The sequence below is a fragment of the Dromiciops gliroides genome, chromosome 1, assembly GCF_019393635.1.
Source record: "Dromiciops gliroides isolate mDroGli1 chromosome 1, mDroGli1.pri, whole genome shotgun sequence".
Taxonomy (NCBI): domain Eukaryota; kingdom Metazoa; phylum Chordata; class Mammalia; order Microbiotheria; family Microbiotheriidae; genus Dromiciops; species Dromiciops gliroides.
The window spans coordinates 171545739-171568756 of NC_057861.1; the positions used below are offsets into that span (position 1 = coordinate 171545739).

Here is a 23018-nt window from a genome sequence, read left to right on the forward strand (position 1 = left end):
TCTTTCTGATTCTAGGCCCAGTTTTCTCTCCACTACATTACCCATTTTATAGATGAATATGCTGAGGCAGAATGAAGTCAAATGTTTTGCCCAATGTAATACATCTAGTCAGTGTCTCAAGCCAAATTTGAATTCAAATTTTCCCTGACTCCAAATCCAGCAGAATATCCACTGAACTGCTTTGCTACCTCTGTATACACAACTACTAGAATCATATTACACACATTAATTTATGAAGTAAATGAGCACCCAAAAAAATTCCCAAGGAAAAGAAGAGCAAGAAAGCAAAATGGCTGTCTGATGAGGCTTTACAAATAGATAAGGAAAGACAAAAAGCAAAAGATAAAGGAGAAATGAAAAGATGTACCAAATCAAATGCAAAATTCCAGAGAATAGCAAGGAGAGAGGTTTTGTTTGGTTTTTTTTAATGAGCAAGGCCAAAAAAAGAAGAAGAAGAAAACAATAGAATGGGAAAGACAAGGGATCTCTTCAAGATAATTAGAGATATCAAGAGAATGTTTCATGAAAAAATGGGCATGATAAAAGATAAAAATGGTAGAGACTTAACAGAAGTAGAAGAGATTAATAAAAGGTAGCAAGAATACACAAAAGAACTTAAAATAAAAGATCTTAACATCATGATAACCGTGATGGTTTGGTTACTCATCTAAAGCCAGACATCCTAGAGAATGAAGTCAAGTGGGCCTTAGGAAATATTACTAACAATAAGACTAATGGAGGCGATGGAACTCCAGGTAAGTGATTTAAAATCCTAAAAGATGATGCTGTTAAAGTGCTGCACTCAATAGGCCAGCAAATTTGGAAAACTCAACAGTGGTCACTGGATTGGAAAAGATCAGTTTATGTCTCAATCCTAAAGAAGGGCAATACCAAGGAAAATTCAAATTACCAAACAATTGCATTCATTTCACATACCAGGAAGGTTATTCTTATGCTTCTGCAAGCTAGGCTTCAGCAATATGTGAACCAAGAATTACCAGAAATGCAGGTTAGTTTTTGAAGAGGCAGAGAAACAAGAGACCGAATTGCCAACATTAGCTGGATTATGGAGAAAACATGGGAGTTCCAGAACATCTACTTCTGCTTCAAAAAGCCTTTACCTGTGTGGATCACAACAAAATGGGGCAAGTCCTCAAAGAGTGCCAGATCATCTTACTTTTCTCCTGAGAAACATGTAAACAGGCCAAGAAGCAAGAGTTAGAACCTAACATGAAACAACTGATTGATTTAAGATTGGAAAAAAATAGCAAAGTTATATATTGTCACTTCATTTATTTTACTTATATGCTAAGTACATCATGAAAATGACAGGCTGTATAAATCAAAAGCCAGAATTAAGCTTGACAGGAGGTATATCAACAATCTCAGTATATGCAGATGATACCATTGTAATGGCAGAAGGTGAAGAGGAATTAAGAAGCCTCTTCTTGAGGGTTAAAGAGGAAAGTATAAAATCTTGAAGCTTAACAACAAAAAAACTAAGGTCATGGCAACTGGTCCCATCCCTTCCTGACAAATAGAGGAAGATGAAATGGAAGCAGTGTCAGATTTTATATTCTTGGGCTCACAGGTCACTGCATACGGCAACTGTAGCCAGGAAATAAAAATTGTTTGCCCCTTGGAAGGAAAGCTATGGCAAGTATGGACAGCATACTAAGCAAATATGGACATCACCTTGCCAACAAAGATCCATATAGTCAAAGCTAAGTTTTTTCCAGTAGCAAAATATGGTTGTAAGAGTTGGTCAAAAAAGAAAGCTGAGCACTACAGAATTGATTCTTTTAAATTGTGGTGCTAGAGAAGACTTTTAAGAGTCACTTGAAAAATAAATAAATAAATTTTTTAAAAAATAAAAAGAGTCACTTGAACAGCAAGAAGATCAAATCAGTCAATATTTAAAGAAATTAATTTAGACTATTCCTCGGAAGGTCAAACACTAAAGCTGAAGCTTAAATACTTTGGCCACATAATGAAACTCATTGGAAAAGAACTTGAGTTTGGGAAAGATTGAAGGCAAAAGGAAAAAGGGACAGCAGAAGATGAGATAGATAGATAATATCTTGGATCCACTTAGACTGACTTCAAGAGACAGTGGAGGATGGAAGGTCCTATGTCCATGGGGCCACTGAGTCAGACAAGACTGAACAACATCAAAATAAACACACATTACGTGCTCAAACATATTTTACTAATAGGCATGTACATTCAAAAGAAGTTTGGAGATCAATGTTTTACAACAGAATTTTCCACCTACCTTCGCTCTTTTGGCTATTTCACATGGTATGGAAATTCCAGGCCTTCTAATCTTCATAGGTTTCACAATACCCAGAATACCCCATAGATCTCAGAATATCTGTCCTTTCAGAATAAATCTGAACATTTTAGTTTCTTTTATTTGTTCCTTCATCTCTGCCTCTTGATTTTATGAAGAAATATTTGTTTAATAATTGATTGTTAAAAAATATTGAGGGCAGCTAGGTGGTGCAGTGGATAAAGCACTGACCCTGGATTTAGGAGGACCTTAGTTAAAATCCAGACTCAGACACTTGACACTTCCTAGCTGTGTCACCCTGGGCAAGTCACTTAACTCTCACTGCCCTGTCAAAAAAAATTGAAAAGTATTTCTTCTCATTCCATTTCTTCATCTTTCCTTTGAAGCAGGAAAATTTCTTGGGTCTTTTCTTTTCAGTTTTCTTCTAATCATGTTTTCTATAAAAATTTGGAACAGCAGCAATTAACAACAACAGTAATTAATAATAATAATAATAATAATAATAATAAACATTTGAAGGTTTCAAAGTACTTTGTATAAATCATCTCATTTGATTGTCACAGCAACCCTCACCATTTTATCAATTTAAAAAAAATAAGGCCCAATGAAGATGAATGACTTGCTCTGGGTCACAGAGCTAGTCAGTATCTGAAGTCACATTGGAACTCAGGGCTTCCTGACTCAAAATCTTGTTCATCTTCCACTATGACCCCAGACTCCTCTTCTGGGGAGCTCACATGAAAAGATGCATAATACTAACTTGCTTCTCTAAGCATACATTTAATCTTGTATCTTCAAGTTATTAGCACAATATCTTGCAGATATTAGTCATTTAAGAGATGCTTGTTGAATCGAATTTAGTTGAACAAAGAAAGATAGCCCAGTGTGGTAGAAAGAATGTTGTATTTAAAAACAAAAAGACAAGAGTGGGGCATCTAGGTGGCACAGTAGATAAAGCACCAGCCCTGGATTCAGGAGTACCTGAGTTCAAATCCGGCCTCAGACACTTGACACTTACTAGCTGTGTGACCCTGGGCAAGTCACTTAACCCTCATTGCCCCACAAAAAATTAAAAAAAAAAAAGACGAGTGAAAATCTGGCTTTGTTATTTCTACCTCTGTGACCTCAGACAAAATTGCTTTACCTTTCTGGGCCCCAATTTCTTTCTTTGAAAAATGAGTGAGTTGAGAGCCAAGATGGTGGAGGAAAGGCATTGAGCTCTCAAACCCATGACACAATCACTCCAAAAAACACCAAAATAATGCCAAAGGACAATTCCTGGAGCAGCAAAACCCACAGAAGTATATGCTGAAATCATCTTCCAACTAAGGACAGCTTGGAGGGTCAGAAGGAGGGAGGTGCTGTGCTGAGACAGGAGTGCAGCCCAACCACACAGTTACCCTGACACAGATCCAGTCTCAGGAAGGCCTCTCCAGAGAAAGAGACCCCCCCCCACCCACCCACCCCAGAGCCTCTGAATCAGCTGCAGCACCAGTGTTGTCTAGAACTAAGCTCACAGTCTGGTGAGAGGGCTGAGCCCTTGGCAGGGGGAAGATTACAAGGATCTATCCTGGTGCTGAGGCAGAACTTGGGTTTTTCACCCCTGCTGGGAACCAGGAGGTAGGCTTAAGTAGCAGTGGCCCAGGTTGGGGAGGGGCACAAGCCCATTGGAGCTGACAACCATGACGTACAAAGATGGCTGATTGGCAAGTTGGTCTGGGGTCATCTATGGACCAGGGAACAGGCCAGGCAAGTGAAGAACCTGCTCCTCCTTAAATTATACCATCTGGGACCTTCTGAAGATTGGGATACTGCAGCCTGGAAACAGTGCCCCACTTTAAGGAGCTAAAAGTCAAGTAAAAGAAAGGCAAGATGAACAGACAGAGAAAGGTGAGGACCATAGAAAGCTTCTTCAGTAACAAGGAAGACCAAGGTGTACCTTCAGAGGAAGATGTCAATATCAGGGCCCCTATATCTAAAGCTTCCAAGAAAAATATGAATTGGTCTCAGGCCATAGAGGCACTCAAAAAGGACTTTGAAGATAAAGTTAGAGAGGTAGAGGAAAAAATGGAAAAAGAAATGAGGGTGATGCAGGAAAGACATGAGAAAAACATAAACAGCTTGAAAAGCCAAACTGACCAAATGAAAGAGGAGGTACAAAAGCTCTCTGATGAAAATAATTGCCTAAGAATTAGGATTGAACAAATGGAAGTTAGTGACTTTATGAGGAACCAAGACATAAAAAAGCAAATCCAAATGAATAAAAAAATAGAGGGCAATGTGAAATATCTTTTGGGAAAAACTGTTCACTGGGAAAATAGATCCAGGAGAGATAATTTGAAAATTATTGGTCTACCTGAAAACCATGATCAAGGAAAAGAGCTTAGACATCATCTTTCAAGAAATTGTCAGGGAAAATTGCCCTGATATTCTAGAAGCAGAACGAAAAATAGAAATTGTAAGAATCCACCAATCACCTCCAGAAAGAGATCCCAAAAGGAAAACTCCTAGGAATATTATAGCCAAATTCCAGAGCTCTTAGGTCCAGGAGAAAATATTGCAAGCTGCCAAAAAGAAAGAATTCAAGTACTGTGGAGCCCCAGTCAGGATAGCACAAGATCTAGCCACTTCTACATTAAAGGACCAGAGGGCATGGAATATGATATTCCAGAAGGGAAAGGAATTGGGATTACAACCAAGAATCAGGTATCCAGCAAAATTGAGCATAATCTTTCAGAGGAAAATTGGGAAAACAAAAGTGAGTGAGTTGTACTACATGAAGAAAGGAAAATGTGGTACAGTAGAAAGAATATTAGCTCTGAAGACACAAGACTCAGGTTCAAATTCCACCTCTGACATTTACTATCTGTGTAATCTTGGGCAACTCATAACCTACCTGGACCTTGGTTTCTTCATCCATCAAATGAGGGAAATGGACTACATTTTTTCTGAGGACCCTTCCATCTCTAGGGATATGATCCTATAATCTCTAAAGGAATCCCTCTATCTAAGTCAATTTGTAAATGAAAATGTTCCCCGCATGAGAGGCTGTTTCAGAATTTGGGATTCTTCCCTAGAGATAACTCTCTAAAGGTTAACAAAATAAAGCAATCCTTGAGAGGAAAGCAAGTTGAAAAGATCAAGATTCCAGGAGTTCTACCCACATCAACAGAGCTATGAGACGTAGGGATACTTCTGACCCAAAGAATGGTACTATTCAGGAATCCAAAGAGCATAGCAGTAACCATGGGTGTTTAAACAGACTCTTGGCCACCCTAAGGGATCACTATTATCTGTACACATTCTCACCTGCTCACACCCTGTCTAACATTAGATTGGGGAGCTCTAGGTAAGGATGAGGTGCCTAACTATAAAGTGTGGAAGTAAAAGCCAGTGATAAAGGGAGGGGAAGGGGATAGTATGGATTAGTTCTACTATTGAGTTATTTGGTGACTGAAACAAAAATCTCTCTCTCCCCATTGATTTATTTCCTAATACTGGCTTCTGACACTTACTTGCTGTGTAACCTGGGCAAATCGCTTAAACACTGTATGCCTTGGTTTCCTCACCTGTAAACTGGAGAGAATAAGAGCACCTACCTCCTAGGATTGCTGCTAGGATCAAATGAGATAATGTTTGTAAAGTGATTAACATAGTGCCTGGCACATAGTAGGCCCTTGATAAACACTTGTTTCCTTCCTTCCTTAAAGGGACTACTTTGGGGATACATTTCTCCAGTGTCATTTCCTTTACCTTCTTTTGGGAACCATGGGCAATGCAGGCAATTCCTAGAATCATGAGATCTTAGAGATGGAAAGATCCATAGAGGTCATCTTGTCCAGTCTCTGTTAAAAGTGATGCACCAGGAGATGAAGTGATTTGTCCAACACCTTGGCAGAGTCAAGAATCAAATATCGGGCAGAATTCGCTCCACTATTCTATTCTCTGTCTTTTCCATGGCTCGTTTTTCTCATAAAAATTAAAATCTGTGGGAAGGAGCTAATTTTGAAAGCCCACAAAGGATTACTCAAGAAGCCATTAAATATTTCCCCCACCACCACCACCATCACCCCCTTGGCAGAAAGAACCAATCTGGCATATAAACTGCAATAAGGAAAGATGAATTTGAATAAGGAGAGGCTTGTGATCATTTACTTAAAAGTTACCACATGTGAATGCATGGGTGGGGAGTATATGTAACCCTGAAAACATAAACTCATCAAAAGGAAGTGAGTTAGTACTCCAAAGTATGATTTCCTTCATTTAACTCAGTTCAATGTATTGCCTCCTATGTGATTTAGCCTGGGTTCAAACTGCCTTGATGTTTTTTTGTTTTTGTTTTTTTGTTTTTTTTTTAGTGAGGCAATTGGGGTTAAGTGACTTGCCCAGGCTCACACAGCTAGTAAGTGTTAAGTGTCTGAGGCTGGATTTGAATTCAGGTACTCCTGAATCCAGGGCCGGTGCTCTATCCACTGCGCCACCTAGCTGCCCCCTTGATGTTCTTTTTAAGACTCTGGTCAAACTCTGTAAATAACTAATATTAACATTTTTCAGGAGAAGAATATACCAACCATCATCCTTCTTGAAACAAGAAAATAGCAACCCATTCATGGACTTTAATAGATAGTTGCTATGCTGTATCATATAGCCAACATTTAAATAATGAGCTTCTCTGAACTCATTGGTTAGTGCTAAGAAGACACACACAAAGTCAGTCACTAGGGCCAGAGCTGTGACTTGGCATGTTTTTTACTGGGGAAAAAATAATTTGAGAAGGGGATGAGAAATGGAGAAATTCAGAGAACAGTCTGACAGTGAAGGGAGGTGCAGCATAAGGTTCTATCATTGATACATTAGCACTAGGGGAGGGGTATTGTGAATATTCTCTGGTACAGCTGACCCATGTCCTCTCAAGGTTAGAGGAAAGACAAGCTTTGGAAGAGGGGTATTATCCTGCCAAAATCCTATGAATGCTAGTCTGAATACACTGAAACTACAGCCTATAGCACAGACCAGTGGAGCCCAGGGATGAACCCCTAGACTTTGTATCTTTAGGCAAAGCCCCAGTAACCCCACCCTCGTTACGATTCTGACTAATGCCCCTGCTTAAAGTCTTTGTAGCATGGTAGTACTTGCTAAAACTTGTACTGTACTCAAATATAAAGCTTTGAAAACAAGGTCCCTCCCAGGCATGAAGCCTTAGAATAGGACTCTAGAGGAAGACCAACCAATGTAATTTGATAAAATGAGAAGTAAAACAATAATGACACTTTCTGGAAAAGTATTTTCTAATAATTAGGCCAAGGCTATATTTTCCACTTAAGCACAAAATCACTACTGGACATTCACTCTTGTTTTCACAATGCATGAAAAGACAGCTACTGAAAAATTCCAAACAATAAAAATAATAACTTTTTTTTTGTCCTAGTGCATCATTCCAAGATTTGGTGTATAAAGTCTATGGGAGCATACAAAGTTGGTAGCACACCATGCACTGGGCCCACACTCTATGCATGTCTATGAGACACACACACATACACATATACATAAATATACACATACATACATATAACAAGAATATTAAACAAACTCAAAGTTAGATATAATTTATGAGATTTATGAAGTCAGAGTTCAGGCCCTTCTTCTGATGCATCCTGACTGTATTACCCTGCATAAATCCCTTAACCTTTTGGTGTTCTAGCTAACTCTCTCAGATTGAAAATTGCAAGGGAAGCTAGGTGGTGTGGATAAAGCACCGACCCTGGATTCAGCAGGACATGAGTTCAAATCCAGCCTCAGACACTTCACACTTACTAGCTGTGTGACCCTGGGCAAGTCACTTAACCTTCATTGCCCTGCAAAAAAAAAAAAAAAGAAAAGAAAAGAAAAGAAAATTGCATAAAATGTTTTAACCTGTGCTGATAGAGGGAGTTTTCTCATCTGGGAGTTCCTTATAGAAATGAAATCACAGGACCACTCCATCTATATGGTTTTAAAAATCATAACAAATAAAACTGTATCAAATGTTATGGGCCATTACATCAGTCATTTCTCCTAGCATCTAAAGCCAAAATTCTTGGGCTATGGGTTATATTTTCAAACTCACCAAGGAGAACTAAAACCAGAATAAAATCCAGAAATATAGACAGAATATCCCCAAAATCTTAGTGCAGTTCCAAGCTTTAGTAGCTTAAAACTGCATTAAGACTTTGATGTCATTTTACACATACATAGATGTACATATGTGTGTATATATATTTTGTATGTATATGTAGGTGTTTAGATTATGTGCATTTCCAGTTTTTAAACCATAACAAATAAAACTATTGAATGTTATATGCCATCACGCAGGGTATTTCTTCTAGCTTCTAAACCCCAAATTCTCAGGCTATAAGTTATATTTTCAAGCTCAGTGGGGAGAAATAATAACAGACTTACCTCTAGCTCCATATTCTAACGTTTCATTTTATTGTCTGTCCCCTTGTTTTCTTCTGCTCTTTTTGTGACTATTGGCTATTTGAAAAAAAAAAAAAAGGCTGCCTTTAGGAATTTGGTGTGGGAGATGTAGTCTAGGGCTTGAAAATATTTCTAAGTTCTGGCACAGTTATACACTCTTCCCAGTTGACTTTGAAAGTACTGCTTTGTATTCTCCTCGATGACTCTCACTTCAGATATATTAGTCATCTGACTAGTTGCGCTCAGGACTGTGGCTAAGCATTCTTGTTCTTAAGGGAGGTTCTTGCTAAACTTTTTGGCCACAGACAAAATACTAAATTGCAAAATGTATTTCTCAGCCCTGAGCATAATTAAATTTTGATGATGATTTGATTTTGTAGTTTGGTAAAGAGAACGCTGGCATAATTTAGGGTAATTTATGACCTGCTTCATTAAGAGTGAGATCCCAGATACTTAATGGGACTTCTAAAATTTTATATGCAACTTTGCTCTCCTAACACATATAGCACTGGATATTTGTAAATGTGTCTGCAATGTATTTTGGGGATGTAGGAGGTGGGGGATGCAAACCTGTGATTTCATCAGCATAGGAAATTCCTTGCACCAATGAAGACCAGCAAACAATTCTGCCATTTAAAATATCTGCTAGTTGTCTGGGACACTAAGAAATTTAAAAACTCAGTATGATCACCCAGCTAATGTTTTGGAGGCAGAAAGGCCAGCGCTCAGATCTATCATGACACACAGACTCTCTACATAATGTATAATAAATTCCAGAGACAAGAAAATGCAATTGTCCGCAGAGTTAACTCTCAATTAGCCATGCTAATTAATAGGAGCTTCAATTAAAATCCTCTTCCAATGCCTCAACTTGGCATTGAGGTGACCCTGAGTATCTGAAGGCTGTGCTTTCTGCTAGAAATGCTTCCAGAACCATCTGGCAATGGAGGCATCTGTTGTCTAAGGACTAGCCTGGCTAAGTCCGTCAACAAGTTGGCCACAAAGTGATGAACTCGTCAGGCACAGCAATTCTCAAAGCCCCTACTGAGAAAAACAGAAATCTCCCAAGTATTGAAATAATCAAGGGAAAAAGGGGGTATTAAGTAAATTTAATTGGGTAATTAAGGCAGCTGATGTATCACTCTTTGAGCTGTTATTATGTTGTAATGCAAAGAGTGCTGAATCCAGAGTCATAGGCTTGGGTTCATATCCTGCTTCTGTGTTATTCTACCTCTGTCTGTATGTGTGTGTTTCTAAGTCACTTCATTTCTCTGGGACCTCAGTTAGCTCATCTGTATAGTGAACATTTTGGACTGGACAACTTCTATGGTCCCTTCTAACTCTAAATCTATGTTACTGTATTTTTATCTTGGGCTATAACCTCATTCAGAGAGATCTATATATACACTCAAATGTAAAAAATACAGGAAGGAAGGAAGGGAGGAAGGGAGGGAGGAAGGAAGGGAGGAAGGGAGGGAGGAAGGGAGGGAGGAAGGGAGGGAGGAAGGGAGGAAGGAAGGAAGGAAGGAAAGAAGGAGAGAAGGGGAGAAGGAGGGAAGAAGAAAGGAGGGAAGGAAGGAAGGAAGGATGGAAGGAAGGAAGGAAGGAAGGAAGGAAGGAAGGAAGGAAGGAAGGAAGGAAGGAAGGAAGGAAGGAAGGAAGGAAGGAAGGAAGGAGGGAGGGAGGGAGGGAGGGAAGGAGGGAAAGAAGGAAGGAAGGAAGGAAGGAAGGAAGGAAGGAAGGAAGGAAGGAAGGAAGGAAGGAAGGAAGGAAGGAAGGAAGGAAGGAAGGAAGGAGGGAGGAGGGAGGGAGGGAGGAGGGAAGGAAGGAGGGAAGGAAGGAAGGAAGGAAGGAAGGAAGGAAGGAAGGAAGGAAGGAAGGAAGGAAGGAAGGAAGGAAGGAAGGAAGGAAGGAAGGAAGGAAGGAAGGAGAGAAGGGGAGAGGGAGGGAAGAAGAAAGGAGGGAAACAAGTATTTCTTAAGCACCCACTATGTGCCAGACACTGAACTAAATAGCAAAATGACCCAAGATCATGTAGCTTTAGCCAGCATCAAAGAAAGGACTAGAACACTGTCTAATCCAATGTTTTTCCTCTACTAGTTCACTTCAATTTCCCAGAACATAGTTTGTTTGTTTGTTTTCAGGGTGTATTTGAGATATTCAATAAAAGCAAATGCTTCATCTAAAAATAGAAAATAAAGTCCCCACCTCTGACACAAACTTTGTGACCCTGGGCAAGTTAACCTCTCAGTGAGCCGAGAATATAAAGGTGAAGAATGGCTGGGACCTGCACCTTATACTGTAAACTCCCTGCACTGAAAAAATCACAGGTCTGAACCCCATCTTCCCTCACCACAGGGGAAAGTTAAAAAAAAAAAGTTTAGTATACCTAAATCTATACTTGGTTTCAAATCCAGCTTCCTTATGTCAGTTAGAATTTATTTCCCTTATCCTGTACTTTCTACCAGTCAGTCTCATTACTTGTTAGTGGTCCTTATCCTCTGTACCAATATACATATAAAGAATTATTTTGGAAGGAAAGCTGTTTAGCTCACCAAGGATGTTCTTGACCAATGGCTAGAGACACTGGCAGGGCTCCAAGCTCATTGTCCATTGAAGTTCATGTACTCTATGACATGCAGTTTTGTGTGTGTGTTTTTTCAATTAAGAATCTGAAAGTACTAACAAGATGAATTTTCTAAAATCCACCTTAAACGAATAGCAAAATTTTGCTTGCAATGTTTCAAAGTTGCTGTTTTGTTTTACTCTTCCTCTAAACTATAGAACAAAAATACTGCTCTGATTTTTAACACTGCAGTTTCCCACTCACCTACTATTTATCCTTCTTAATAATGGTGTGTTATTTACAACTCTCCTTCTAGGCTGATATTGATGAGGTGGTAGAAAAAATAATCACCAAGGGGGAAAAAATCTGTGGTAAATTGATAGAATGATTATAACACAAGTAAATAATAATTACATGATGCTATATTTTGTGCTAATAAAACTTATTCTGCCCACCGAGCCTACAATTAGTACCAATGTTTTTAACACCAGCCAAATTAATTTCATAACTGACATTTCAAGCACAAAACATTAGTAATTTGCAGTCTTATGGCTTTTAATCCCAGCACCACCTACTAATGCTATAGAATGTTTAAAACTACCAACAACACTGATTTAGAGCTTCTGAATTACATTGTCTTTAAGTGTATGCTATGGCAGGTGATGTTTATGTATTTTAAAGGGATGCTTCTCAGCCCTGAGGGATCAGCCTGATCAGAATTGATCTTCTGGGAGAACAAAATGGACAAGAGCCATAGCTAGGGGTAGGAGAAAGGTGGCATTTCAATATTTAGGAAACTTTACTTGATTAAAAAGAAGATATAATTTGTGTGTGTGTCTCTTTTTTTTTTTTTTTTTTGGTGAGGCAATTGGGGTTAAGTGACTTGCCCAGGGTCACACAGGTAGTTAAGTGGCAAGTGTCTGAGACTGGATTTGAACTCAGGTCCTCCTGAATCTAGGGCCAGTGCTCTATCCACTGTGCCACCTAACTGCCCCTAATTTGTGTCTCTTTAAGACTATCTATATAAGGGAATTTGGGACTAGAAGACCTGGTTTCAAATCTCTACTCTGCTACCTGCTACCTCTATGACCTTGGGCCAGGTCTCTTGACTTCTGTAGGCCCCAATTTCCTCTACTATAAAGTGAGAAAGTTAAAAGAGATGATCTGAAGGTCCTTTGCAACACTAAGTTTATACCCTGGAACATAAAAGATATACCTCTAAGACTAGAATACTTCAGATATTAAATGAAACTTTACAGAAAGGGGAGGAATGAAAAACCCACAAGCCTTTTTAGAATTATAAAATTATATAGGATTGTATTTGTTATTAGTTTATTTTTCAAGTAGTTTGATTTAGTGTGGGTGTCTAGCAAGTAGTTCACCTTGTTTAAAAAAAAAAAAAGATAGCTACTACTAATCTTAAGGTTTGTTTACCACTTGACCTAAATCAAAACAGTTTCTCAAAATAGCCAGAATAGGGATCTATTCTATCTGAGGATAGAATATCTATCTATGTATACTATCTGAGGAGTTCCTTTTGGTTTCACTGATAAGTCCAAGATAATTGGGTTATTTTGGTAAGAAAATAATGAATATAATAAAATATATATAAATATAATAATAGTGAAGATAATAAACAGAAGAGCAGTGGAAATTATTTTATAGATTGTGATTATTAATAGGCTGGAGATAGGTTTACAGGATCAAAAACTTATTTATTATTTCATTAATTTCAACATTTTCACCTCCTTGAAGTTTGACAATGATTGTCCCAGATTTTCCTTTCTCTCAGCAGCTCATGGAGATAATTAGAACTGAGTTACATCTGAAATAAGTTTGAACTCCTTCTATAAGGCAGCTAGGTGGCACAGTGAATACAGGACCAGGCCTGGAGTCAAGAAGACCTGAGTTCAAATCTAACCTCAAACATTTACTAGCTGTGTGACCCAGGGCAAGTCACTTAACCACTATCTGCCTCAGTTTCCTCAACTGTAAAATGATAAAAACACAACTCACAGGATTGTTGTGAGGATCAAATGAGATATTTGTAAATCCCTTTGCACTGTCTGGCACACTGTAAGTGCTTAATAAATGCTTCCTTTCTAGATTTGTAGGCATCTACCCTACAACCCTATTAATTCCAACAAACATTCATTAAGCATCTCCTGTGTCCATAGCACTGTGCTAGATGGTAATAGATAAGTTATAGTAGCTACATTCATGGAGTGTACTAGGATATGAGATATACATCTTTAACTCTAAAACAAAATAATGTTAGAGAAGTTCAGAGCAAAAGTCTATATTTTACTTAAAGTTTGCTGAAGCTGACTAGAGCAGGAATACCATAAAATCATAGAATGTTGGAGAATAAAGAAATTATCTGATCTAACTCTGTCATTTTACAGATGAGAAAACAGAGACCCAAATCATTATAAGTAATTGACCTGGCACCAAAACCTAAGTCTCTTGACCTCTCAGTTCATTGGTCTTTCAATAATAAATAAAGCATAGAATAATAGAATGTCAGAAGGGGGACCAGGAAGGGACTAAGCATCTACATGGAACCTACTGTGTACCATAGTGCTAAGCATTTTACAAACAACTCATTTGATCTTCACAACAACCCTGGAAGGTAGATGGTATTATTATCCCTATTTTATAGTTGATGAAGCTAAAGCAAGCAGAGGTTAAGTGACTTACCCAGGGTCACACAGCTAGTAAGTGTTTGAGGTTAGATTTTAACTCAGCTAGGTGGCACATTAGGGGCTGAAGTCAGGAAGGCTCATCTTCCTGAATTCAAATCTGGCCTAAGATGCTTACTAGCTGTGTGATCCTGGGCAAATCACTTAACCCTGTTTGCCTCAGCTTTTCTCATCTGTAAAAATGAGCTGGAGAAGGAAATGGAGAACCACTCCAGTATCTTTGCTAAGAAAACCCACATGGGATCACAAGGAGTCAGAAATGACTAAACAACAACAAAAGTTTCCTGACTCCAGACCCAGCACTCTACCTACTGAGCCACCTAAGCTGTCTTAACTGAAATAGGAACTCAAAGAGACATGAGAGATCATCTAGTCCATTTCCTCTTCATTTTACAAACAAGGAAACTAACATCCACAGAGGTGAATTGTCTTGGCCATGGTCAGACTCCATACAAAGAAAAACTTTTTAAAAATCACAGTTGTCTGAAACTGAAATGAGCTGCCTTGTGAGGTCATATTCTCCTCATCACTGGAGTTCTTTATCTGGCCACTCTATGACCACTTGTGATGGGCATTGTAGAAGGAATTATTTTCCAAGAATGGGCTGGACTAGATAACCCCTGAGATCTTTTCCAGTTTTCCTAGTCCAATGTGGTTTCTGTATACTCTGTCTCATAAATTTGACCAACTTCTCCACCACTCCACTTTTTTCAGTAGATTATTAATTCATTCGTTTTCATTAATTTCAACATTTTCAGTTCCTCCAAGTTTGATAATGAACTGTGAACTTCTGCAAAGAAACTAGAGCATTCAACAAATACTCTTTAAAAAATTATTTCCCAAAGATCCTGAGTTTCTCCCAAGGAGAACCTCATTAACCTGAGTAAAGGCTTAGGCCTCATTAGTAGGGCAACTGGAAGAGTACATTTAGTTTAAAGAAAATTTAATGACTTGTTAAATAATATTTTGTATTTTCAAGGCTCTTCTTCATTCCCTCTTAATTTATTTGTAAGAGAACATGATCTTACTCTATTTTTTTAAATAATCCAACTGCTTTCAAGTTAGTAAATAAAATGGATTCATGGCCTTGTGGACCATTTTTCTTGAATTATGATGCTCCTAGATCTTCTATGACAGACGAAAAGGTCCATATTGAAGAGAGACTGCTTTATTTTTTAAAGCACATAGAACATACTTAACATTTTTATCAGACTTGAGGTAAATTTAGATCTTTTGTTAAACTTCTTTGAGCAATTTACATAGCATTTCCTACCCTTTTGTTTAGTGATTCTTACAATTAAATTATAGAATTGTGTGATAGCAATAATATTATTGTATCAACTTTTGATGTATGCCAAAGCCACTCTAGGCACTATTCTAAACACTAACTAGGCACCACCTGTACCTAGAAGTCTAGGATCTTATTAAGGAGCAGGCTCTTCATTCTATTATTAAGAACTTAGACTTCTAGGTAAGAAATACATACATATATACAGACATACACATACATATATACACACTTAGGTATGTGTATGTGTATATGTAGCCTGCTCCTCAATCTAACTATATAGGAATATATATCTTAATTTTATATATAAATATGCAAAACAACAATAAAAATATTCATGTACATATACATGTGTATATTCACATTCGCATATACATGCATTATGTTATTAGTAGATGTTTTTATATACAAATATGTATATGTTGCATGGTGAGTGTGTACATATATCGTGTGGATGTGTGTAGGTATATATACATATGTACACTCATCCACATGTATTAAATGTTATTGTGTATATATATATATACACATATATGCATGCATATGCCTATGTGTACCATGCACATATAAACATAGATAATTAAAATGTACTACAACTATAAATGACCTCTAGCTAATAATGAAATATAATAGCTGCTGAGGCGACATTACAGCCCAGTAGACAATAGCTATATTCCTGTTACATAGTAGAGATGTTCCTTTAAAAGTTATTATGTAAAGGAAATTTCTGTAGATCAAATTCTTCTAAATGCATAAGGAAATGTACTTATTAATATATTCATTTTTAAGTGTAAGGTAATTTCCCCTTAAGATACTGCCTTAAAAGATATTGAAGCAGTTTGTTCATGAGTTGTATGCTATGACCATTTACTTTTGTGGGGCATAGGTCTGTATGCTCAGACTTTTAAGAGAAACGAAAAGAAAAAAAAAAAAGAAAAACAGGTTTGCTTTTGTTTATTTGTTTTGTTTGATTTGGGGTTTCTTTTTTCCTGGCTTGGAGTTCTGAAGTAGGATTTCTCATTTTGAACGTGACAAACTATAGTATACTAGAGCAATATGGACGCCATAATTTTTCTACAATTAGGGAACAAATGCAACATATCTTATTATTGATAGAAGTTGAGAATGTGGTTGCTACAATAAACTCACATGGGGTTGTTCACATAGAGAACCCAGAGTCTGAAACCAAAAGGTGAAAAAAAGAGAAAGAAGTAAAAGCATCAACTAACTTCGAAGCTGAAAGTGATAGATGTGATTGACAGTCTCTGTTAAGGATCAGATCCAGTTGAGCAGAGAAAAATCTTAGAAGCAGAGAATCAGAAAAATCATCCAGCAGACAGATCATTTAGGTTGAGATCTATCCAGTGACACAATATGAATCAATTCAGATTATCACTGGATGCCAATTTTTAATGCGGAGGTTATTTTCATCAAGGAATTTTTTGAACAGTTTTTGAAACAGAGTATATCATAGTTTATGATTCCAAAAGTATGAGTTATGTACAGTGTGTGTTTTCTTTACTCCTCAGCAGATTTCTATAAATATAGGCCCATTATTCCCCACAAATACTGAGTGCATTGCTTGGAGAATGTGACATAGGTTTATGTGTGGGCGTGAGAGCTGCTGAGCTGCTCATCCTCCTTTGGTGTCCATCTACCACCCAACTCTCACCCTATAGCTCCAAAAGACTGTAGTATACACAATGACCACACCCCAGTAAAACCACCTCAGCAGACAGGCTAAACCAGTTAAGGGTAACTGACAGGCATCAAACTCATTGTTGAATTAGGGGGATGTCTACTCCAAGCATGTGAAGACTACTCCTGGTGGAAGGGGTTGTTGAGAACAATTTGTTCCAATGGCCATGAAGATAGCTGAAGTAGATGCTATGGAATGCTTAGAGCTTAGTCAGACATCAAAGATGCCAAGGTCATTCACTGCATTCCAGGCCATTACCATTTGTCTTAACTTTTGTCTTGCCACTAGACTTTGATGACTCTGGAATTGAGAGTGAGGCTAAATCTAATTTATAAGCAAGTCAAGACATTACCCTGTGATGTCATTAGTCCTTTTTCGAAAATCAGGGATAAACAATAATGTACTTATTATTTCTACATTTGCTTAAATATATGAATATTCATGATTTTTTACTTATTCTTATAGTGTAAATGGAAGCTCATCCATAGGGGCTAAAGATCTATTGTAGCAAAGATGGGTAGTATAACCCCTCAACAAGGTTACACCTAGAACCCTGTGTAAAGAATTAATTGTTATTTGAGGTTTTTATGACCCCATCTTTTGGCTGAGAGACTAACAGTATAATTTCATGATAGTGGTCCTTCTCTGAGTACCCAAGCCAGTCAATATAAGGACAAGTTGAAATGATAAAGACAGCCCACCTACTCTGTGTGAGTGACATGACATCCTACACTATTAGTACCCACCCCATGCACACCTACAAATACTCTATATATTAGTTTTATTTTTATACCACACACTTTCTAATATACCCCTACTACTACTAAACCTTTCCTTATAACAACAAAAAAGCATTTAAGAAAGAACAATTAGGGGGGCAGCTAGACGGTGCAGTGGTGAGGCACTGGCCCTGGATTCAGGAGGACCTGAATTCAAATCCGGCCTCAGACACTTGACACCTACTGCTTGTATGGCCCTGGGCAAGTCACTTGACCTTCATTGCCAAGCAAGCAAGCAAGCAAGCAAGCAAGCAAGCAAGCAAGAAAGCAAGGAAGGAAGGAAGAAAGGAAGGAAGGAAGGAAGGAAGGAAGGAAGGAAGGAAGGAAGGAAGGAAGGAAGGAAGAAAGAAAGAAAGAAAGAAAGAAAGAAAGAAAGAAAGAAAGAAAGAAAGAAAGAAAGAAAGAAAGAAAGAAAGAAAGAAAGAAAGAAAGGAACAAAGGAAGGAACGAAGGAAGGAAGGAAGGAAGAAAAAAGGAACAAAGAACAATTGACACAGTGACCAAATCTCTGTGTATTCCTCATCCTGTTCCTAAAGCAGCCCCACCACTCTATTGTTCCCCAGGCTGAGATAGAGCATTGAAATTATTCAGTGTTTGACTGCCTTTTAGTGGTATTATAATTTATATTATAGTAGTCATTATGCATATTGTTCTATTGGATCTACTTCATTGAATCTGTTCATATAAATTTTCTCATATTTCTCTAACTTGTTCATATTTGTCACTTCTCAGGATGTAATCTTAATGTAAGAGTTCTTAACCTGGAGGGGATAGTGAAGGAGTGCTATGAAATTAGGTTTTTTTGAATGTATTTTTATGACCTTATTTCAATATGATTGGTTTCCCTCACAATTCTATGTGTTTTCTTTTATGCATTTGAAAACATTGCTTAGAGAAGGGAGTTCATAGACTTCAACAGTCTGGCAAAGGTGTCCATGATCCCATTTTGAGATTTAAGAACCCCATGATTTAAAGAATGCTTATGGTGAATCCTTTGGAAGTACATGGGAAAAATGAATAGAAAGCTAATAGCTAGGAGATACATATATACATGTATACATATTATTAATATGTATGTATACATGTTATTTTAAGGTTTAAATTTTACAAGTTTTATTACATTTTATCATGACAACATCTGTGGAAAGTAGGTGTCATTATTATGCCAATTTTAAAGATGATGAAACTAAGACAAATTAATTGACTTGCCCAAGTCACAAAGCTTGTCAATATCTGAAGTCACATTTGAACTCAGGTCTTCTTGACTCCAGCTTTAGCACACTATCTACTGCAACACCTAGCATTTCAATTTCATATGCTCTACATTATTTTCTTTCTTTTTTTTATTTTTACTTTTGGTAAGACAGTTGGGGTTAAGTGACTTGCCCAGGGTCACACAGCTAGTAATTGTTAAGTGTCTGAGGCTGGATTTGAACTCAGGTCCTCCTGAATCCAGGGCCAGTGCTCTATCCACTGCACCACCTAGCTGCCCCTCTCTACATTATTTTCTTAAAGCAGAGCAGGTCTATATATTATAATTTACCATAGGAAATGAATAAGGGTATGTTGGCATATTGAAACTATAGAGAATCTTAAAATATGGAATATTACTATCTTAATAAGAAATTGGATTAAGGTTCTGGAGTTATATTTCAGCATCCTTAGGAAAAAGTCCATCATACCTTGCTTTTCATGACAGAATTCAGCTACCTGCTGTGATTTGTTTTAAAAAGCTTAAAGGAAAAAAAAAGCTTAAAGCCAAGTAGAAGGGTTCAAGGGAAAAAGAAAGAGCATAGAAAACTGATAGCATTGTGAAGAAATTCTCAAATCTTTTCTGTGCTTTAAAAGGATGAGACATGTTAGAGATAAATGTATCTTTTGATTTTTAGTTTAGTTTTCTTTCCCACCTATAGTTTTATTTAGTCCCACTGTGTAATATCTCTCAATATAATGCCAATCACAGAGCAAAATTGTTGAATAGTCCATTGGCAGACTCTAGCTACACTTACTTATATATGCTTATGTATTACCAGCTAGGTGGTTCAGTGGAAAAAGCACTGGTCTTGGAACGAGAAGATTCATCTTCCTGAGTTCAAATCTGACCTCAGATACTTACTAGTTCTGTGACCCTGAGCAAGTCACTTAACCCTGTCTGCCTCAGTTTCCTCATTTGTAAAATGAGTTGGAGAGAGGCAGCTAGGTGGCGCAGCGAATAAAGCACCGGCCCTGGATTCAGGAGTTCCTGAGTTCAAATCCGGCCTCAGACACTTGACACTTACTAGCTGTGTGACCCTGGGCAAGTCACTTAACCCCATTGCCCCGTAAAAAAATAAAAAAAGAGCTGGAGAAGGAAATGGCAAAGTACTCCAGTATCTTTGCCAAGAAAACCCCAAAATGGGGTCGTGAAGACTCAAACATGACTGAAACAACTCAACAATGACAACAACAAACATTACCATGTTATGTCTGAATGCACATGGTATATGTGGTCTTCCTGACTCCAAGATTTGGGTTCCAATCCTACCTCTGACACATACTATGTGACTATGAAAAAGTCACAGTTCTTCTGTGGGAGAAAGCATTAGACAGTACAAAAAGTGCAGGGTTTGAAGTTCAGAGGACCTAGGTTCATATGTGAGCTCTTCTACATGCAACCTGTATGCCCACTTAACCTCTCCAAAAATAGTTTCTTCATCTCTAAAATGAAAGGGTTGGGCTAAATGACCTCCAAAGTTCCTTCCATGTCTAAATCAATGATCCTATGATTGGTGCCCCCAGACAACTGTCTAAAAATACAAGTTATTTTTTTTTAAGTTTACTATCTGGGGTAGCTAGGTGGCTCAGTGGATAAAGCACTGGCCTTGGATTCAGGAGGACCTGAGTTCAAATCCAGCCTTAGACACTTGACACTTAACTAGCTGTGTGACCCTGGGCAAGTCACTTAATCCTCATTGCCCTGCCAAAAAAAAAAAAAAGTTCACTATCTTCATGGGTAGGTTGTTTGCGTACCCAGGGTTCTCCAGATGAATGATGTCACAGGTCTAGAGGGACATGTATGTATACATCCATGTTTAGACATATATGTGTTATATAAGTAGAAACACATAAAAATATGAATACATTTTATTTGTATAGGTATATCTGAATATTGTTCTTCCATTCTAGGCTATTGCTTTCCTAACCTTTCTATTAAATAAGCTGGTTTGGCCAGCTGGTAAACCATGTTTGTTAATTTAAAATAACCTGTTTCCTAATTACTTTCAAGCCTAGTCATTTGGTTCCTACACCTTGAACCCTAAAGGTAGTTTGGAAAAAATATGTCTGAGAAAGAGAGGTAATTAATGCAAGCAGGCAGCCATGACTTCCAGGCCCAGGTCACATACAGAGTGGGGGAAGCAGTGACAAAGGTCTGGACCTAGTATGCATGCTCTGAGGAACTGTTCCTGCTGCTTTGTCATTGGGCTTCCTCTCCTGTTCTCTCCTGCCATCTAGTTGCAGGCTACAACTGGCACCTCCTGCCAAAGGAGGGGGAATCCCATCAGCCCTCTGGCACACTGTGTTGATCAGTAGATAAACCTTTCCGGCAGCAGCAGCAACAGCAGCAGCCCAAGCTGTCTCCCCTGGCCCAGCAGTACTGCTCAGTTTACTAAATGCCTTTCCACCTGCAGCCACCTCTTTCTAGGTCCCTGAAGGTTCTTATTGCTGATAGTTACGGTGTCTGCTTGACCCTAGGCCTTTAGGCTGGACAGATTCCAAAGAGTTTCCCTAATGACAAGGTTTATAGAAGATTGTGTTCATTAGATTCTGAGAACAGAGCAAAGAGAGAGAAGTGAAGCCATTTGCAATAACCCAGAACCCCAGCTATTCCCTGCCAGATAGAAATTATATATTTCCTCCACTAGTCCCTCACCTTCCCTTCCCCAATCCCTTGAAGAGTGAGAGAGATACACTGTGACCAGCAAAGAAAAAAAAAATCATTCTCCATTTTCTAGGGCAATGTATTTGACTTGCTACACCCTCAAAATAGGAAACAACTGGCCTGTGAGTAATTTAGACATGAGTGTAACATTTGAAATACAGGCAGCACATACAGACTTTATCTGATTGATGTTCCTGTAACCCTTTGAAGTCCTCCAGCAATCTAGGTAGTTAAATCAATTTATAATTTTTCAATGACTTTTTTTTCTTGTGGTGCCAAATGAAGGATGGCATCAGGCAATGGTTAATGGGATGTGAGGTTGTGAGTACAACAAAAACTGTACTTCGAAGACTGAGTTGACTTAAAACCAGTCAGACTTGTTTTCCAGTAATATATGCAGCACTTTCTGAATGAAGTGGGTTTTTTTTTCCTCTTAGAAACCACATTTGTGTTTGAATGCGGTGGTAGAGAATGTGTCATGATGGTGTGATTGTGCCCAGTTTCATTAGGGTTGAGAGCTAGAGGAACTGAGGTGATGGCTTCTGATGTTTTGAGGGGCCAGTCACGAGCTTTATTGATGTTTCACTTAAAATTGGTAGAAAACGGTAATATTGACCTGTACTTGTCCTTCCACAAATTAAACACATTTCCATTTAATGATATGAGGCCTCTGACTTTTAAAATGACCCCTTGATGCTCTGACACATCTTGAGAAGATTAAAACAGTGACAAAAACAGTTTCATCATTTTGGAAGGGATCTCGGAGGTCATCTGGTCCATCCCCCTTCTTTTACACATCCGGAAACTGAGGCCAGATAAGTTATGTTGTTGTTCAGTCATTTTTCAATTGTGTCCAACTCTTCATGACCCTATTTGGGATTTTCTTAGCAAAAATGCTGGAGTAGTTTGCCATTTCCCTCTCCAGCTTGTTTTACAGATGAGGGTTAAGTAACTTGCCCAAGGTCACATATCTAGTACATGTCTGAGGCCAGATTTCAACTCAGAAATAGGAGTCTTCCTGACTCCAAAGGTGGCACTCTATCCACTGTGCCACCAACTGACCCAGACATGTTATATGATTCACCTAAAATCACATGGGTAATAAATGGCAGAACCTAGGCCTGAGCCCAATTCCTCTAACTCCAAACTCACTACTCTCTACCAAAGTACCACAATGTCCTCTTAATGCCTTAAAACTCCTAGTGAGCTTATAATATGAATGTCACATTTTTCCAAAAAACAATCTGATCAGGGGCAGCTAGGTGGTGCAGTGGATAAAGCACCAACCCTGGATTCGGGAGTATCTGAGTTCAAAT

The 23018-nt window shown here is 38.2% G+C and overlaps 1 pseudogene; it reads left to right on the top strand.

The window, feature by feature from the left end:
- Positions 1-467: 467 nt before the first annotated feature.
- Positions 468-23018, top strand: part of LOC122746855 — a 71621-nt pseudogene continuing 49070 nt past the window's right edge.